The sequence below is a fragment of the Colobus angolensis genome, unplaced genomic scaffold (assembly GCF_000951035.1).
Source record: "Colobus angolensis palliatus isolate OR3802 unplaced genomic scaffold, Cang.pa_1.0 Scaffold493, whole genome shotgun sequence".
NCBI lineage: Eukaryota > Metazoa > Chordata > Mammalia > Primates > Cercopithecidae > Colobus > Colobus angolensis.
In genome coordinates this window covers 762,291-783,614 of record NW_012118410.1, presented here as the reverse complement: position 1 = coordinate 783,614, position 21,324 = coordinate 762,291, and the positions used below count along the sequence as shown (strand labels likewise).

The following is a 21,324-nucleotide window of genomic DNA, read 5'->3' as shown; positions in this document are numbered from 1 at the left end:
CAGGATGATGGAAACATGGGGCATGTTCTAACAAGACAACTTCCTATCCAAGTAGTTTATGATATAAAACAGGAACTAGATGTTCCTGTTTATCCTGCTTACCTGTAGCCTGGCCTAAGTCAGAAGTGGAGGTGAGGTTGACTCGAGGTCTGAGCTAACTCTCTATCTAATACATGGCCCTTCTCATTTTATGGGCCCTGCTCTAAGACTCTTGCTGAGAGTTTTGATTTGCTAATAAGAAGTTGTTCTAAATGGCTAAGGCCCACCTTTCCAATTTTTTATTAAATGAGATAATGTCTGCTTGTGGACTCAAAAATTATGATCCATCACTACTAAAGATTCCTACTACACCTTGGAACATAAAGGCAAAAGGGTAGGAAAGAATAGAAAAATAATAATAAACAAAGCTAAATAAAACAGAAAAAAGCCAGAGGTTTCACACCTTTGGGGTTTTTCCATCCTCCAAGCTATTTTTTCTTGCGAACTCTGCCATCTATTCATAGATGTTGTGTTGCTGTCTGTCTGGTTTTTACACAGTGCTGGTTGTGCTGCCAGTTCCAGCATCACCTTCCCTTTGAAGCAGAGCCAGAAAGGTGTCACTGGAAATGCTGAATTATTGTACATGAAAGACACAAAGGGAAGTATGAACTGGGACATCCAGTCTAGAAAAGGGAAGGCTAAAGTGAAGGCATGTGATGGTATTCAGACAGGTGCAAGTGCCTACCAGGCCTGCTGAACTTGGTGTTGAGTCAAGAATGAACTATACAGAAACCTGAAGATTTTATTGATGGACATGACTTTAGAATTTAATCTGACCTAACATCCTCACTTTACAGCTAAGACATTAATGTTTGAGATACAGCCCTAGCAGCGCTAACCTACAAAGGAAATCAGTTCACTGAACTAACCTGATAATCCACAGCTAACCTGCAAAGGAGATCAATGCACTGAGGACATGGCTGAACTGCCACTTTCTAGGTCTATTTTCCATTATGCAAGATGATTTTAGGTGGTACAAAAGCAGAAGTATATTTTAAAAGTTATGTAATTCTTTATATATATATATTCTTAAAAATAACATGACCACATAAATTTAGTGATATAAAATTTCCAGTAAGTAAAAACAAGCAAATCCTACAAAGTGCCAAAAACAAATGGCTCTCTTAGAAATCTGGCCTAATGCCTTTGATCTTTATTGCACCATCTCAACCACCTCATCAGAAGTACAGTGGGGGTGGGGTGGATGCAACTGGAGCTTTTATGAGAGATCAATAATGGGGGAGCTTTTTGTATCATCAGGGATTTTATTTTCAAGAGAAATCAGGTTAGTCACTGAGGTTATAGGAATTTCTCTGGGTATGTCCTTGGAGAAGATTAAATCCAGTCTTCCTTGAAACTATGAGAAATGAGATGAATTCTTCACATGGTATCCACATCCATAAGCATGTGACTATTTAGAAAGGGTAAAAACTGATAATGGCCCCAAAACAATAGCAATATATTTAATACCTAAAATTTATTATGTGATGAACAAGTCAGGCATAAGTTAAGACCTCAGATTATCTCAAATTCTTATCACTGCTTTGGAGTTGGGGAGCAGTGAAACAAGAAAGGAATAAACTTTGAAATAATCCAGATTGGCTTTAATTTTGGGGGGGGATTTTTATCATTATTATTTCTGTAAACTATGTGGACCGACATTCTCTCTAAGTCAATGGAAGTTTTAAACTACTATATTTCAATGTTGAGTCCCAGCTGTTTTGTGATTAGATTGAGTAGAAGAACAAGCACATCAGAATTAGGTCTTTTTTCTTTTACCAAAGCTAAGTTCAATCTAGATACAGGTAGTTGTGGCATATTTGGAGACAAGGCTCTATAAGAAAGTTAACTAAATGGACTGCTTCCTACCACTGAAGGTAGAAAGAAACCTGGCAAATTTGGACTACTCCATTTTATGGAAGCTGTAGTGTCTGTACTATATTCTTAAATCAATCTTTTTCTTCACATGAAGAGATGCAATGGTGACATTCTGCCTAAGATTCCTCCCTGAGAACTCTTCAAGCTTGATCAAATTAAATGACTACTTCTTATAAAGCAGTATTTGATGACTGATTTTCATGAATGAATACAGGACTTTAATTTTTTGCAGTCTTGAGATTGATCATGGGTCTCAGGAGATTTTCAGGTACTCTCAGAATAAGACTACTGGTATGGTTTGGACCTATGTCCCCACCCAAAATTCGTGTCAAATTGTAATCTCCAACGTTGGAGGTGGGGTGTAGTGGGAGTTGATTGTATCATGGGGATGGATTTTTCCCCTTGGTACTATCCTCACAATAGTGAATGAGTTCTCCAGGGATCCAGTCATTTAAAACTGTGTAGCACCTCCCCTTTCTCTCTCCCTTGCTCCTGCTCCAGCCAAGTAAGACATGCCTGTTCCCCTTCACCTTCTGCCATGATTATATTTCCTGAGCTTCCCTTCACTTTCTACAATGATTGTAAGTTTTCTGAGGCCTCTTCAGAAGCAGAATCCACTCTACTTCCTGTACAGCCTGCAGAACTCTGAACCACTTAAACCTCTTTTGTTTATATATTGCCAAGTCTCAGGTATTTCTTTATAGCAGTGTGAATACAGACTAATACAGAAAATCAGTACCAAGGAGTGGGGCATAGCTATAAAGATACCTGAAAATGTGAAAGCAGCTTTGGATTTGGGTAACTGGAAGACGTTGGAAGAATTTGGAGGGCTCAGAAGAAGAGAGGAAGCTGACGGAAAGTTTGGAACTTCCTAGAGTCCTATTGAATGGTTGACCAAAATGGTAATAGTGATGTGGAAAATGAAGTCCAGGCTGAGGAGTTCTCAGATTGGGAACTGGAGTAAAGTTACTCTTGTTATGCTTTAGCAAAGTGCCTGACTGCATTGTGCCCCTGCTCTAGGAATCTGTGGAACTTTGAACTTAAGGATGATGATTTGGGGTATCTTGCTGGAAAAATTTCCAAGAAGCAAAATGTTCAAGTATAGCCTGGCTGCATCTAACAGCATACACTCATATGTGTGAGCCAAAAAAAAAAAAAAAACCTCAAAACTGAAACATGTTTGGAAAGTTTGCAGTCTAGCCATGTGGTAGGAAAAAAAAAAAAAGTCAATTTTCAGGGTGGAATTTCATCAGGCTGCAGAAATTTGCGTGAGAAAAAAGGAGTCAAGTGCTAATATTCAAGGCAAGGGGAAAAGGCCTCAAAGGCATTTCAGAGTCCTTTGCAGAAGCCCTTCCCATCACAGGCTGGGAGGCCTAGGAGGACAGAATGGTTCTGTGGGCCAGACCCAGGCCTCCACTGTCGTGTGTACCCTTGGAACACTGCTCCCTGCATCCTGGCTGCTCTAGCTCCAGCCATGGCTCAAAGGGGCCCACATACTCAGGCTGCTGCTTTAGAGGGTGCAAGCCATAAGCCTTGGCAGCTTCCATGTGGTGTTAAGCCTGTGGGTGCATAGAATTCAAGAGTTGAGACTTGGGAGCCTCTGCCTAGATTTCAGAGGTTGTATGGAAAAGCTTAGATGTCCAGTCTGCTGCAGGAGCAGAGACTTCAGAAAGAGCCTCTACTGGGGCAATGCAGAGGAGAAATGTGGGGTTGGAGGCCCCACACAGAATCCCCACTGGGGCACTGCCTAGAGGAGGTGAGTACAAAGGGACATCCTTCAGACCTCAGAATGGTAGACTCGCTGACAGCTTTCACTGTGCCTGAAAAAGCCACAGGCACTCAACAGCCCTAAGAGCAGCTTCAGGGCTGTATCCTGCAAAGCCACAGAGGCAGAGCTGCCCAAGGCTCTGTGAGCCCACCCCTTTCACCAGTGTGCCCTGGATGTGAGACATGGAATCAAAGGAGATTATTTTGGAGCTTTAAAATTTAACAACTGCCCTCCTGGGGTTTCAGACTTGCATAGGGAATGTAACCCCTTTATTTTGGCTGATTTCTCCCTTTTGGAATGGGGGGGGTCTTTACCAAATGCGTGTACTCTCATTGTGTCTTGGAAGTAACTAACTTGTTTTTGATTTTACAGGCTCATAGGCAGAAGGGACTTGCCTTGTCTCAGAATAGGGTTTTGACTTTGGAGTTAATGATGAAATGAGCTAAGACTTTAGGAAACTGTTGAGAAGGTATGATTGTATTTTGAAATCTGAGAAAGACTTGAGATTTGGGAGGGGCCAGAGGTTGAATGATTTGGTTTGGGTCTGTGTCTCTGTCCAAATCTTGTGTCAAATTGTAATCCTCAATGTTGGAGGTGAGACCTGGTGGAAGGTGATTGGATCATGGGGGCAGATTTCCCTCACAGTATTGTCCTCACAATAGTGAGTGAGTTCTCCTGAAATCTGGTCATTTAAAAGTGTATAGCGCTCTCTCTCGCTCTCTCTGTCTCTCTCTCTCTTGCCACATAAGATGTACCTGCTTCCCCTTTGCTTTCTACTATGGTGTTTGTTTCCTGAGGCCTCCCCAGAGCAGAAGGTGCTATATGCTTCCTGCACAACCCATAGAACCATGAACCAATTAAACCTCTTTTCTTTATACATTACCCAGTCTCAGGTATTTCTTTATAGCAGTGTGAGAATAAACTAATACAACTATCAAAGTCCAAAAGTTCCTATATGGTCAATTCTCAAGAAAAACAGTTGATTTTAAAGATATATTCCACATCTCCTGACACAGGATATGCTGTCATACTATTATTTTTTAATCCTCCCTCCTCAGCCCCTCAAGTAGCTTAGATTGGAGGTGTACACCATACCACCATGCCTAGATAATTTCTTAATTTTTGGTAGAGATGAGGTCACACTATGTTGCCCAGGCTGGTCTCAAACTCCTGGGCTCAAGGAGTTCTCCTCCTCCTTCAGCCTCTCACAGTCCTGGCATTACAGGAATGAGCCACTGTGCTGACCTTGTCTTTTATTTCTTTGACTTGACACTAGTTGACATAATTATGCACATAGACTTCAATTCTGCCTATGAATTTTATCTGTTGGGATCCTATATCCACAATTTCTGAATACTGGAATGCTGTAATTTTTAGTTCTTTGGTGATCTCTTTCAGTCCTGTTGCTTTAACTACCAACTACATATTGTCAGCTGGTAGTTATTTGGCCAGCTAGTCCTCTTTCTTGAAACACAGACCTATATGCAGTTGTTCATGTCACATCTCTACATGTATATCAGACATCTCAAATTAACATGGCCAATAAAATGGCAAATATCCACCACCAAACCTGCTCTGCCTGAAGTCATCTCCATCTCAGTTAGTAGTAACTCCATTCTTGCAAATTATAAAACCCAAATCTGTGGTTTTATCTTTGAATCATTTCTCTTACATCCTGAATTCAATTTTTAAGCAAATCCTACTGGCTTTGTCTTCAAAATATATCCATAATCTGAAAACTTTTTACATCTATTGCTGGCAGGCTAGTCTGTGTCTCTGTTACCCATTGCCTGGATTATTCCTATAACCTCCCATTTAGATCCTTGCTTTAATCCTTATACCTTATGATCTCTTCTTATTCTACAGCACTCAAAATAATCCTTTTAGACACCTAGATATACCATGCTCTTTGCCTCAATCTCTCTAATGATTTTCCATGTCATTCAAAGTAATATTAAAAAATCCTGCCATTGCCTACAAGGTTCTACATGATCTATCTACATACTCTGCCCCCAATAGTTCTTCACTGTCCTGTGACTCTAATCATTGCTGGGTTCCAGACACGACAGAGTGTAAGGAAGGAGAGGAGAAATAAATGGATCAGAATCACAGTTAAAGTGTTCAGATTCTGTGAGGTTTTTCCCTCAAGCAAAGGTTTTTGCCTGGCTCATTTGTTTTGATGGGATAAGCTTGGTTGTGAAGAAAGAAACACAGCTTCCAGCCATAGCAACTGTGCACACTTTGTCTCCTACCAGGACAAAGACTGGTTGCTTTCATCTTTTGCACTGCAGAATGCTAATGCCATACCTAACACATAGTAAGAAAATTTTAAAATGTTCATTAAGTGTCAAATTGCTAGACAACACATAGTTCTTTCAATATTATCGGCAAATAGTTTGAAAAATATCACAAAAGGCATCTTTATCAATTAATGATATACCATACTTAATATTGGTTTCCATTACACTCATGCTATATACGAATGCTTTCACTAACACCTCAACATTACCAGTGCTGTTAGTAGTTTAAGGTTGCTCTGCAGTGACCAGGACATTCGATGCCAAGATTTGTGAGTAGTTTAGTGATCCCATTTCTAGGCTTCATGGTAAGAATTTCTGAATAGGAAACATTCTCAATATGGCCCTTATTTGTGTAGCAACTACACTTTATGTCTTTGAATTTATAAGTAACTTATTGGTAAAGCTTTCTAAGTCTGGGCATCTATATTTTAACAGATTTCTGAGAATTTATTAATTTCCCATACTCTACTGACTTAAAAGAGAATTATTTCTTGCATGTTAAAAATATTATTTGTGTAAATAGCTACACCTTTAATTTCTGTTACATGAAGTTATGCAGGCTTTTGACTAGAAACTTCTCCTGAGGAAATTCAAATGTCAGACTGAGGAGCATATTAGGGAGATTCAGCATGAAATATCATATCCAGTGTGATCCATTATCAAGTCATCTAAGAAGCAATAGTAATGGAATGGTATTTGAAAAGGTGGTGCAGTTGTTCAATGGGGTGCCTGCACTATTTCAACAGTTTCATAAAAATAGCCACAGTTTGAGAATGGCCTGTATGTAAAGATTTTATGATGATATATATTTAGGTCCTCAAGAGTAACAGAACATATGTTTTGTTTGTTTTTCTTATTTTTTCATGTGCTACTAATTTATTTTCTTCCAGGTAAAATAAAATGAATGCAAGGAAGCTAAATGGATAATCTGACACCTTTCAAAAAACCCTCAAAATGACCATTTTTATCACAGTTTCCATTCTGTGCTATGTTATTTTCTCTGTTTCTAATGCTTTTGCATCTTGTCCAGAGAATTTCTATATGTTCTTCAAGGATTAGTTCAGGTGCCAATCATTCTCCTGCCTTCTCTGAGGAATCGCCCATTGCAGCCAGCACTAGAGAATCAATCTGCCCTTTCCTTTAAGTTTTCCAAACTTAAAGAATCTCTCATGATTTTTGGTAATATCCATCCATATCTTTCCTATCTGACTGTGACCCTCTGGATGCCAGAGACTATATCTTATTTAATTCCAAATCATCAGTGCAAAGTAAATCAAATATTAAGCAATATTTGGGATTTGAAGGAGTAAAAGCAGCTAACATTGTAATGTCTTTAGATCAGTTGCTTAAACAAAGCTTCTCTTTCTCCCATAGAATCTATCTTCTGCATTCCTGAATCTCAAGTAAAATACCATTGCATCCTCAGCTACAGTCAGAATGCCTCAGCTGATGGGCATGTCATGCTCACTGTGCATTTTCTGGCATCCAGGATACTGTTGTCTAGAATTCTCTACATGTGGATTGCAAAGAGCATTTATAGCAGAAGCTGTCTTACCAACATTAGTAACAAAGTACCTTTCCTCAAAGTAGAATTATCCTACATGTTCTTACCTAGAGTTCCTCAAGCAGAATCTTATCCTCATTGAGACATGGAGAAAACAAAGGAATCATAAGCAGCCCCTTTCCCACATATTATTTTAAATGACAAAACTACCTTGAACCAACACTATTCAAATCACTGCCATCGTCAAATCAAGGCAACTCTTCAGGTGACCAGGGAAACTTGACCAACCACCATGCTCCCAGCACATACAGCCTCTAAAGCATTTCTTTTATAAACGTTGATCACGAAGGGCTAAACCACCAAAAGAATGGCACTGACTTGAAAAGGAGTGAAAATGAGTTTAACAGATACAGATGCTAATTTCACTAACCTCAAGAGCATTACATAGTTTCAACAAATAAACATGCCTAGTAACATGGTTCCTTGATTTGGTATCCCTGCTCCATCGGAATCATTCGTAGAGGCCACTGAAACAAGTATTTTGGCAATAGAAAGGAACAGTGGCAATGGCTTTAAAACGCCCACAGCAGGAAACAGAGAGGGGATCTCTGGGTCAGGCTTCAAACTGCAGATTCGTTTGGTTGATGTGGCTGTTGCTGGGTTATGTTATAATTCTATTAGATTTGCTGGGAAGGAGAATACTGAATTTGGGGGTGGGTCTTCTTATGCTGATACTTATCACCACTGACACTTGAGCAATTTAACACGTTGGAAATTAAGTCTGTGTTTCAAACCCTCTATACTATGGAACTAAGTGTTCTCAGCTTGTTCTATTTTTGCCTTTGGACCATTTCATTTTGAAGACGCACTTGAGGAGGATGATAGTATTAATTTAGTTAACAATATTCATTTTGTTTTCATTAGTTGTTTTTGTAGTTTCATATTTTGATGGTTGATCTGAAAAATGCATAATACTCAGAGAGTGCCTCTGTTTGTATTAATAACAGCAACTCATTCGCACCTCATCAGTGATACAACAGCTTAGCTTCCCTGTCAAAGGAGCATGAATCAGAAATGTTCATGAGAAAAGTATTTGTAATGCCATGAAACTACAGGGAGAGTGGGGATGAAGTGAGTGGGGAGGACAAGTAAACTCTGAAGTGCAAGACACTGCTTGGGGTTAATAGCTGTGTATTCTCTAAACACCTCAGTGACTTGGGCACGTTACTAAAGCCCTCTAAATCTCAGTATTATTATCTCGAAAGTGAGTGAGGGTCAGTTTTATCATTAAAAAAATTATTCTATAATTGTATACTTATGTACATTGAAATTATAATTTTATAAGCTAATTTGTTGAGCAATGATGATCCTTGATTCCTTAACAGAACATTTTATAAGCAAGGATTATATAATACAAGTAATTTTTGGAGTCATTAATAATAATAACTACCATTTATTGAATGATTATTATGGGCATTATGTTTTCCAAATGCATGTTATATGATTAAATTATCACCACCATGCTCTTAGATGGGTATTTCATCTCTGCTTTAAAAATTAATATTTTTATTTTCAAATGGTTTCATGTAACCTTTCACACAACTAGTAAATGGCAGAACCAAAAGTCAAATCCAGGACTCTCAGACTTTCCAACATATGCATTTATCTACATGACCTCTAAGTTAAATTCCAAAATAGTCATATTTATAAAGTTTCATCTTTCAAGTGCACACTGCAATCACGTTTACCTCTATGCAACAAAAGTGACACACCATTTTGTTGTCAGCATGAATGTTTATAATATAAAGATGCACTGCTATCCTGCTCTATACAACTGATAAAGCAAGTAAAAAAACATGTAGCTTTACAAATAAAGGCCTTGGGCAACATTCTAAGAACAAAGGAATAAGTATTTGAATTTATTTTGCCAGTAGTTTATGAGTGGGCTCAGAATGCCTGTATCCAGAAAAAAATATTTATACTTCTGTTATTATCTTTAGCATATTAAATGAAATCATCTTTATCTGTTTGTTTTCCTTATTAGATTTGATATTTTGAAAAATAAGGGAGTAAGCCTTACTTATCTTTAAATTCCCAGTATAAAACACAATGTGATATACAGAATACACAATAAACATTGACTATATATAACTTAATTACTAATAAACATTTTCCCAAATCTATTCTGAAAATTTACCTCAGTATCTCTTCCTTTGTGGGTCTCTGAAAGACAAAAGTTAAAAGGTAGATATTTAATTTTGTTCAAGTGGGAAGGGAAAAGCTGAGACAGAAAAACAAACTGATGAGTATTGAAAGTGTGGTTAAACATCCACACTGAGGAGGAAAGAGTGCTATCAGCATAAACTGGATTCAACCAATAGGACAGGTAGCCTGAAAAAATACTTCTAAAATTTGTATATTCTTTATCTGATATAATTTGTAGGAGAAAAATTCTAATAGTATTTTCTAACAATGACTTATATTGGCTTCAAGTCCTTTACCCAACTATACCAAAGGGGAACATGAAAAATTAGTATTTTAGACATTGTTAAGATCCGGATGACCCAGGGAGAACTGAGCCAAGCATCACCTAAAGGAATTTGGTGCTAGAAGACAGAATCAAGCAATTTGGTCTTAAATTTTGACACGAAATCATAAACATGTGAAAAGACACTAGCACTAAGATTTCCACGGTTTAAGTAGAATCTTTTTCCTTGGTGGTCCTCAGGGACAGGTAGAGCATCTTGCTCTCATTCTCCTTACCCTCCTTACTTATCAGAAGTCTAAATAATATCCCAAAGTAGTCATTCATATGGAAAAGAAATCTATAATTACTTCAGGATAGATGTCTCATATATTTAGAGAATATATCCACGTCAGTGGCCATGAGTCATATCAAATCAATGGCCATCACTTTTTAACCATGCTCTTAAAATGATGTATAAAAATAGTCACTTTACTTAAATCCCCGTTGAGTCCTTTTATTGTCTTTGAATGCTGATTCTGAAGGATTATTTAAGGTTTAAAATCTTCAATGCCTTATCTCCTAGTGTTTCTCTTATTGTTTTGAATGGGAGAATAAGGAAATCTGCATCATATTGCCAGGGACTCACATTAACATAAACCATCTTCTTTTCTATATAAAGGTTTCTATTTATTAAAAAGGAGAATAAAGTCAGTCTCTTTTCTGCACAATGAGAAATTTAGGTTGGTGCAAAATTGATTGCAGTTTTGCCATTTAATGGCAATCAATTTTGCACCAACCTAATAATACCCAATAGTGATTTTTGCATACAATAATTTCATTTTAAGTGACAGTGAAATCATTAGCTAAAGTAACTGTCTTTGTATTCCTTCTGCTTTCACTGTGTTATGAAATAGACTGTGTACCTGATGGTGTCTGAGCTTGTGAAATTCAAGACTTTTGTGGTTTCCCTTCAGTTTCTCCCTGCCCCAGATCCTTTCTCCACCCTCTGATGCCTTTCTCTGTGCTCCACATTGACCAGTGTTCACGGCACCAGCCAGGCCCACTTCTGGCTATTTCTTATGGGTCCAGCCCATGGGAGGCTCTGGCATGAGATTGGATAAAGTAGGGGAGCAAGAGGCTGGGGAATTTTTCCCCTCTCCCTCCCTGATTTGGGGCAGTGCTGCTCCACAACCATAGCTTCTACTTCACGGCTCCTTTGCACCAATCAGTTCTCGCATTCTAGGACCACCATTTTCCCCTGCTCCCCTTTGGGCTAGTGGGTAGTATCAGCAACCTACTATTGCTCCATTCTGAGTGTCCTAATGTCCTTTCTGTTTCCTCACCCCGTAAGTAATTCCTTCATTAAACTCTCTTCACTGGAGTGGATTCTGTTTCTCACTAGGCCTCATGAAAACAATTGTGAACTTGATAGTAAAGCAACTTAAACCTTTCCATTCCAATCCCTTAACTCTGTTGAAGTGTCTACAACCATAACCTTTCTTCTCTTGGTATAATTGAGGAAGGAATGAAACGGTTCAACAATAACGTTGGGTTTCTGTAGCCAGAAGGGATGTTTAACCCTGGTAATCAGGAAGCATGGCAGTGCTCATGAATTCTGTACACTGAAGAACCACTTCCCTTGGGACCCACTCTGGAGCCACCCTTCTTGCCAAAAGGAATGCGGTATCAAACCTTTTCTTATTGCAGGGAAAGCAGAGCCTAGATACAGCCGTACTCACACAGCTCTCAGAGAGCCATATGGGCATCTGAGGAAAAACTGAAAGTCAGTAACGCTGATCCCATCTTGATTTAAATTTTTGATATTTTTTAAACTGAGGATTTTTTGCATTAATGTTAATTGTAAGTATATTATGTTAAAATGGATTCATCTTGATTACTGGGATTTGGATGTCCCCTTCCTTTCCCACCCAAGGTGTCTCACTATTGTCCCCCTAGTGAAGTTCCTCTTAGAGGGAGACAGAACATTTAAACCTCTCTCAAACTGAAAGGGAGCCACAGCTAGGTTATGGTGAGTGATTAAAGATGTGAGCTTGGAATTTAGGCAGGCCTAACTCTGAATGTTAATCCCACCACTTACTGGCTGTTGCCTTGGGCAAGGTTCTTAAAGCCTGTCTCTAAGCCTCCACTTCCTCCATTGCAAGATGAAGATAATAACATAGGTCAACAAATGTAATCTGCATTGCAAGGTCCAAAATGTTCTTAGAGCCAAAAGACTTTTGTCACAAAAGCATTTGGCGCATTTGGCATGCATCTGACACAAAAGCATCTGGTAGCAGATCCTGACTGAAATAAGGTAAGTCAATTCATAGCCTTTATTTAATCCTTCTATAAAGTGATTATTTATAGGGTGCTGCCTCAGACCTCACTGGAGGTGGTACAAATTAAATATATGGTACATGCACTATGCAGTTTGACTGAAATCTCAAAGTTCTGAATTGAAAAATTTATATGACCCTGAGGGTTTTGGATAATTATTGTGAACCTGTAGTAGCTCTTCCCAGGGATTCAATGAGATGATGCATGAGAGCCAGGGCACTTGGTGAATGGAAAATTGAGTCTTTCCCAGTACCCCAAAAATCTGAAAGCAGAGATTTGATTCTGGGACATCCAGGCCCTGACGATGAGATATTACAGACACTGAATTGGGTTCAAGAGGCAAATAGGTTGTTAGACAATTCCATCTAGAAAATGATGGATACCCTGAATATTAAAGGGCAATGCCATGTCAAGAAAGACCCTTTGTGCACCTTGTATGGACAGAGTCTCTGGAAGCTGTGGGCTCCCATTAGATTTTGGGGGCAGCCCAGGAAGTTATGCTGAGATTCGCAGCATCTGCTCTTCTCCTGTGTAGCCACCTCCCTTCTGATTAGGTTTGCATCCTTGGCTAATTAGATCAGGAACCTAATCTAACCTTGCAGTATGTGTGTGTGTGTGTGTGTGTGTGTCTGTGTGTGTGTATGTGTGCTGGACGGGGTTGGGGGGCTTTCTTCCTGTCAATCTGTGACCTGGCTGAAGCACTGCAGTGCTCAATAAACATTGTCCATTAATGTCATTTTAACCATTATGAGTTGCTAACTGGCAGGCTTTTTTCAGAATTGAAGCTTTCTTAGAAATCAGTTGACTTACAGTATCATCTTTGAGCAATTGCAGATGCAGAGACTAAAAATTTCACAGTAATCATGAATAAAGCTTGATTGAAGAAAGTGAAAATGTCATCCCAGTCTGGGGCAGGATATGAATGGTATCAGCAGAACATGAATGATGAAGAGACATCTAGACTGGACCATAACAGAGACAATTCCCTTAATGATACATGACTAAAGACTTTACCAATTTCCAGTAAGAGTCGGAAGTCCATCTCAAAGCCTACTTTATATTCTTCAGAGTTCCTTGTTTTTAATTTTGCCTAAATAACTTGAGAGAAGAGTATAGAGTTTTTATTCCACAGCATGGGCTTAGTCATCTCATTTTTTTGTCTGTTCACTGTCTTCAAAAATAGTTTTAGATAATTAATCTGATCACAGCCTCCCTCTGTAATTTCAATCAGAATCTGGTGCCTAGAATGGGCAAAGCAGACTGGAGTCACTCTTGACTGTAGCATTCCATCTGGGGAAGCTACCATGTAAGGAGAGCCAATGGCTGAAGATACCCGGCATTGGGCTTGCTGATATTAATGAAGAGTGTGTGTACCCCCTGAATTCCCTGACAAGATGGACAAAGAAGCAAATCACTTGACTTCCTGTGTCTCAGTTTCCTTGTTTATAAAGTCAGTAAGTTGCACTATCTTTTTTTCAAATTTTCCTTTTGCAAAAGTCTTCCCTTGTATTACTTTTTAAACTAGAAATTCCAAAATATGACACAAAAATAGAGGCTTTCTGTGTGAAGTGAGAGTTGAGGTGCAGAGGTCCTGTTTTCTTCTGATATTATCTGTCTTTAGAGAGCGCTTAAGACTCTAAAGGGTCTTATGAGAATCAACAAGCCAGATGGTTTCCAATAATCCTTTCTGCCCTAGCATTCCCTAATTCCAAAAACCTACGATTCTAAGGGCTGTATTTTACTAGGTATCTAATTCACGCAAGGCTTGAATTAAGCATTTTGCACACAATATCTTATTTAAGCTTTAGAAAAACTTTACAAGGTGAGGACCTTTTATTCTTTTATACAGATTAAGGAACTGAGACTCTAGAATTTAAATAGCTTTCCTAAGGTCACACAGCCAGTAAATGACTCTAGGATCCAAGCTCAGTTCCGCTGACCAAAAAGTCCATATGCTCACCAGTGTGTCTGTCAAAGGATCCAGAGAAAAACACTAGCCTGCTGAAATAAATAGTCTGGCCTGAAACAAAGATTGAAAATACTTGGGCTTCATAGTGGTGTCTTTTCCACTCTATACAAGAGCTTTCTCCTCTTCCCTCTTCTCCCCTCACCCCTCTTCTTCTCTTCTCTCCTTTCTTCTCCTCCCTCCAGACCACCTCTCTAGGACTCTAGAAATTTATACAGGAAACAAGGTCACTGACAGCTGCCAAGTTTCACAACTTATACCCTCAGAATCAAGATAGAAACTTCCCAGAGCATTTCCTAGGGGCAGATGCCCATTTCTGCACCATTCCACTGTGGCCCCATTCCAAGGGGCAGAGTAAGCGTATAATACAGCTTTTTCTGCTACAGTTGGATAGAGAGAGCCGGAGAGGCACAACTACCCTGAAGAAAATGTTAGAAGCTGGGTTTATTTCACAGAAAGATGCAACTGACTAAGTAGAAAAAGATGCCTCTTATTTTTATTTTCTCATTAAAACACGTAATTATTGAGTACTTGTGTTTGTCATGCTGCATGAAGACATAAAAATCTGGAAGTCCAAGAATGTGTTTTTTTCTAGGGATTTCCACTCACTACTTGGACAACATTGAGAAAATTACTTCTCTCAGTAGTTCAGTTTGTTTATAGGTTGGTAATGCTGTTTATTTGTTGGATTTGGGGGTTTTGGTTTTTAGGTACGAAATAAAAGGATAATTTCAAAATAGTTCTCAATTACTAATATTTTCTACCTTGGCAGATCTGTCCAGAAAATATTTCTAATGCCAAATATAAAATAAAGCATTGGGGGAATCAAAACAGACATGCTAATAACACTAATTACTTTCACATGTAGTTGCTTGAGGGTTTACACTGGCCATCTCTCTGTGACTCTGCAGGTCAGTTGGTGGTCCAGATGTCATTATGTCATTATTCTTCTATACAATGTGGAAACACATCAAGAGGTTAAATAACTTGTTCATAATCACACAAACAACACCATGGGGCCTTGAACTTAGGCCTCCTGATTTAGAGTCAGTACACCCTGGACATTTGTAACAATTTCCCTTGTCATCAGAGACTCTTGATTTTAGTCATTGTCATTTCTCTGTTGTTGGTTCCTAGTTCTAATTAAATGAATACACACTTGACACTGTGGAGGTCTGACAGCCACGTTCTTTAAAGCATTTTACTCAGCATTTTCAGGTGGTGGTATCAGTGGTAGCACCTATAGAAATGCAGCCTCCCTTGTGTTAGAGCATCAGTGTGCAGCTACAGAACTTATAGGGCTGGTCTGCCTGAAAGTCTGTAAAGGGAAACTATGAACACCTTATTATATTATACTCATTGTGGCTCATTGAGTTTTATAGACTTGGGAGCAGGAAAAAAATTTAAAAACCCAAAGTAGACATTGCCTCTTATTTGTAATTTGCTGTTTTCTCTTCTACTCACCTCTTTTAAACTAAACCAAAAACATGTATTTCTTTCTAAACAAGGTTACTTGTTACAGTGAGATTGTACCTTGTATAATAAATTCTCTGCTCAAAATGGTCCTAATAGTGCAGTCTTTTCGGCTTCCAGGAGAGAAAAATTAGCCTTAGTTAGAAAAGCCATTTTTAAAATTCATTTTAAATCATTTCAGGGTTAATAACTACATATGTACCTAAGTCAATTTTTGATCAGCATTTAGGTTGGATTACTAGGAAATAATATCAGGACAATTAAATAATAGAATAAACATAACAGTAGCCCACACGGATGTGGCCCTTTTACTTCTCCCTTTTTAAAGCTTTTGTCCCTACCGCTGAAAGCTAAAACAGCATTATTCAAAGAAACTATTGCCCTCTTCATCATTCAAACTAATGGCCCCTTGATCAGCTTTTGTCATCCTTGAACTCTACATAGCATCTGACTCTAGTGATCACTCCTTCTTAAAGTGCTTTCTGCCCTTGACTTTGGAGGGGTAAGGCTATTGCACTGAAGTTCTTTCACCTTTCCGAAACGGCCGGTATCTTCTTCACCTGCTGCCAATGTTAATTTCCTTTTATCTGTATTTACCCCATACCTCAGACAGCAAATCCAGTTTACAGTTTCAAATATCATCAATATGGTAGACCTTAAATGCAAATAATTGCCAGTTTCTTAGCAGAAACAAATGAAATGGGGAAGAAGAGGGACAGGTGCTGACTAATCCAACACTGATTGTTACCCACTGGAAAGAGAATTCATGTTTCCTGGCAAAGGGTTAGACTGACTTTGAATTTATGAACTGTTCAAAGTTCTATTCTTGTTTGTAAAGCTAATAAAAATCCCCTTGTGCTGTTGGATTTTGGAGAAGTTTCTTTAATCCTCTTTACATAAACCTTTCCTCTTTATTTCTCCTTTCCAAAAACATAGGAATCTGTATCATCTGGATTTGATATCCATATTTATCAATACAGAAGTTACTGAATTTTGAATAATTTTTCTTCCTTTCATGCCATGCTACATAGAAACAGACTGTGCACAAAGCAAAATCTAAGCAAAAAAGTTTACAACAACTACCTTTTGTGAGAAATAATAAAGTGAGCCAGTTCATGGTAGTGTCATTGATATCTTCCTCAAACCCTGAAAACTTGTATTGGCATAAAGATTCTCCTTTTTATATGAATTGAAATTTCGTGATTACTTTGAATGAGAGAGTCCTGAGTCGAGTCTCAGACTCAGACAGAGGTTCCACCACTTACTAGTTCAACGTCAATTTCTTTATTTGTGAAAGAGAATTAGTATTGATGCCTGATAGGGTTCTCGGGAGGATTAAAGGTAATGACGTAAGATACCTAGAAACATAGTATTCTTTCAATAAATACTACTGGCTCTTAAAGTAGAGTTGAGGAGAAGAACCCAGAGGCTAAAAAAATCCAAATGGCATGAAGGAAATCAGTCAGTGATTCTACAAAAACCAGGGAGCCTAGTTCAAGACAGACCAAGACACCCTGCGTCATACTTCTATTGAGAAGTAGAATAACCTACATAATTACAACTATTACTTAAGTTTTCTCATTTTTATGATAGGGGAAAGATTTAAACGATATGGCAAAATCCAGAAGGATGGTTGAGAGCTCTGCTGAATGTGAGAGGAAAACTTCAGAACTGTAAGGACTACCTAGATGGTTTGTTGCTCCATGCAAGGCTGTCAGATAGTTGTTCGTTTACTTACTTGCTTTTATTAACTTGGATTATTTGGTCTTAGCCTTATGGAGTATATTAGTTTCTGGAATAATGGAAATAATTTAAAGGTGGATATGGGCAGAGCACAGTTTAGAGAACCTGGTCAATGTACTTTGCCAGCCTAGATGCCGGAAGTAAGGTTAGTTGCTTTGGACTTGCTATTCCTGGTATTAATACTAGGCTACATTTGCTGTACTGCCTCGGTAAGCTTTTAAAATTTCCCAAGTCTCTCTAAAACAAACTTTGAGATGAATCCTTTGTGCTCCAGCAGTTCTCTACAGAAGCCTTGGTAGACCCAGGTCTTCATGCAGTGAAAGGATGCTTCCCTGGCTACAAAAATCAAATCAATCACCAAACATAGCAGAGGAAACTTAGGCTGCCTCATATTGGTGTCAAGCTAAAGACAAGAGAAAAAAATCATCTTACTGTGTGGGGATGAACAATAAAATCTTGGCAACTGACCTCTGACTGAGTTGTTATCGAAAAATGCTATTTGTTTCCCTCAGCCAATTGAATCATGATACCCCTTGTGCCCTGGAAAAATATCAACTGCAGTTAGAAGAGGGTGATAAAAGGAGAACTGAACAGAATGTTTGATTAATTAATGAATTCATCTTAATCATATCTTTAGCAGACACCTGAAAGAGTAATCCTATTACAAGAGTTACAAAACAACTACCATGTTTTAGATTATTATTAGAAAGCCTTGGACAAATCTAGAAAAATAATCATACTATTTAATCAGTTTTCAATTATCCAAAGGTGGATTATTGCATTTGCCATGGTTTTTACCTCTATTTTCTTTCTACTCTCTCAGGCAGACTGCCTTTTAGCTATTATATGTCTGTGTGCATTTCCAGGAGAGAATTGGCAGAAAGAGACATCAGCAAGCATATAAATTGAAAGACTCATAAATTGAGGAGACAGTGAGTACTTTGCCTAAAAAAGGCTTATGTATTATCTGTAGATCTAAAAATCTCAAGCTCTCCTGTGAAATCATATTATGATGCCCTACCAGCTAAGGGCTTTATATCATCAGCCTTCAATAAATATTGGTAAAAAGAAGGGATAGCATAGTGGTAAAGAGCCAGGCTGTTAGGTCACCTATGTACACATTCCATCTCTAAACTTGGGGCTGATTGACTTACTTATCATCTCCATGCCTTAGTTTCCTTATCTGCAAAGAGCATTGTGGTACATTGTATTGCTACCAAAATATGTCCTACAGGGGCAAAGTCTGAAGATGAAGATAAGGCACAGAAAAAGATTGAATTTCTGACATTTTCACAGCTCCCAATCAATAGCACTAAGGGTAGCTATCCATGGTGAAGAAAACATATCCACCTTCTGATATAGAAAGTCCATGAACCATGGAACATTTCCCCCAAGCGCTGTCAAATTAGTGTGACAAGTTGTCCCTGAAGAAGGTGACTCCACAACGGATGTCTACATCTCTGGGCAGGAAAGGATCATCTCTATCTTCTCAAACTGTACTCTGTCACCATTTTTCAAACATCAAGAAATGTTTCACAGAATTTTACCTAATTACCCAGTTGTGAGTGACAAGGTACTCAACTTCCTATCATGCTCAGGCTGCTGAATAACTGAAATATGGAATATCTGATACATGATATAGCTAAATTGTCCAACATGGACTTTAAAGGCAGGATCTTAATATTGGAAAATAGGTAGTGATCCCAAGAATATAACTACACTATCACTGGGGAGATGGGAGATCAAACCTACATAAGCCTGTGTTATTGAAATAAAACAGAAAAGAAGATGGAGCAGCTATGCAAGAAGAATATTTCAAAATGAGAACATAGATGTAGCACACTGAAACTAGATTAAGAAGTTTGACTCTGGAATATTTTTTAGGCAGAAAATGCTCTGCACTTGAGAAAATTAAGGGAAACACAGACTTTGCAAAGCGATAGATAAGATATAAGATTACAGATTGAGATGAATTAAAGAAATAGCAGAACTAAAGAAAAATAAACAAAAAAAATTTCTCTTGAAAATGATCTCTCTTTAAAACCACCAGAGCAGCAAAATAATATGAGAGAGAAAATTCCATGTTCAATGAAACTAGGAAATGGCTACAATCCAACCAATACGTTTTTAACAAAATTGAGATAGAGCACAGAGTGCCAATATATCGTGATACTTCTAACCCTGAGAAATGATCTGGAGATCAAAAAGGGGAAGGAGATGAAGAAGTAGTTAGTTGTATTGCTGCTAAACAGAGTCAGCTGAGCTGAATAAATAAACACAAATTGTCAAACAAAAGATCTGAATATACAGGGCTTCCCTCAGCCACTCCTATCTCCCATGCAGCAAAGAGCATGCTCACTGTGGTAGGGCTTTTCTTTGGATTTTAGACTCACCCAATCGGAGTCTTTAGGAATGGTGCCCAGGAATCTGCTTTAACAGCATCACAGAGGCTTTATGAAAAGGGAATTGAAGGATTATTCTGAGTAACATAATAATATAAAATACTAATATATGTTTATATCTATTAAATGGCAAAATACAGCATATATATGTCATTAGATACTTTATATATTGCCATAAAAATGGGGAATTCACCATAAAGCATCTGTAGATCATTAGATCACTTAGAAAATGTGATTGTATATTAACCCTCAAGGAAAACATTAATAGAGACCAAAAAGTACAAATAACTTAAATTAATTTTCATCTAGAATTCCATAAACTAGCAAGTAATAGCAGAATTGAAATGTAAGAAAAACAGTCCTATCTCTTAAAAATGTAAACTGCTTCTCAGAAAATGTATTACTGAAATAAGACAAAAGAATAATTACAAAATCATAAAAATGAAAATACTTCATTTTCAAGTATTGAAACTTGAAAACTGAGACATATGGTCAAAGCTGTACAGAGAGAAAAATTTGTAGCCTGAAACACTTACAGCACTGAACAATAAGGTATTCATTTCAAGAACAGCAGCAACAAGAAAATCCCTAAGAAAGACAAAATGAAAAAATGAATAAAGAAGAACCAGAAATTAATGAATTAGATAATAGAAGTTGGAATGCGTAAATATATGTGAAAGTAAATTGTCTGCAAATGGGTAGAAAAATATTTTAACAAAACAAACTACTAGCTAACCACTGACAGTTTTCTAGGAAAATATAAATTATCAAAAGAAATTCCAGAAAATAAAGAAAACCTAAACAGAACAAAAATAACAAATGAAATAAAGTTACTCCCCAAAAGAGTTACTCCCCAAAATTGCCAGTATTTATAAAAAGTCTTTGCAAGCCTTTTAAAAATATTCTTATGTTATTTAAACATTTCCAGATCATGTAAAGATAAAAATCTTCCTATTATCTTTTTCAAAGCCAAAATAAGACTCATAACATAACCTGACAAAGATGTGTATACACACACACAAACATACACACAACAAAGACCACTTTTACTAATAGTCATTAATTTGGAAGAAAAGTGTTATATTTCTTCCCACACTAAACACATATAAAAAATTCAAATGGATTGAAGACTTAGATACATTTTAAAACCACAAAAGAAATGGAAAGAAAATTTAGAATTTTTTGTAGTTTTAAGAAAGGGAAGACACAAAAAAAAGAACATTCCATGCTCATGGATAGGAAGAATCAATGTTGTGAAATTGGCCATACTGCCCAAAGTAATCTATAGATTTAATGCCGTCCCCATTAAGCTACCAATAACTTTCTTCACAGAATTGGAAAAAGCTACTTTAAAGTTCATATGGAACCAAAAAAGACCCCACATTGCCAAGACAATCCTAAGTCAAAAGAACAAAGCTGGAAGCATCATGCTACCTGACTTCAAACT

At 37.7% G+C, this 21,324-nt stretch overlaps 1 long non-coding RNA gene across 1 annotated transcript in view; it reads right to left on the bottom strand.

Moving 5' to 3' along the window:
• The window catches only part of LOC105524246, a 163,453-nt gene that overhangs the window by 121,179 nt on the left and 20,950 nt on the right, over positions 1-21,324 (bottom strand). Inside the window, exon 2 of the long non-coding RNA XR_001003725.1 lies at positions 9,687-9,712. This is a non-coding gene — a long non-coding RNA (uncharacterized LOC105524246). The remainder of the gene's footprint in view (positions 1-9,686; positions 9,713-21,324) is intronic.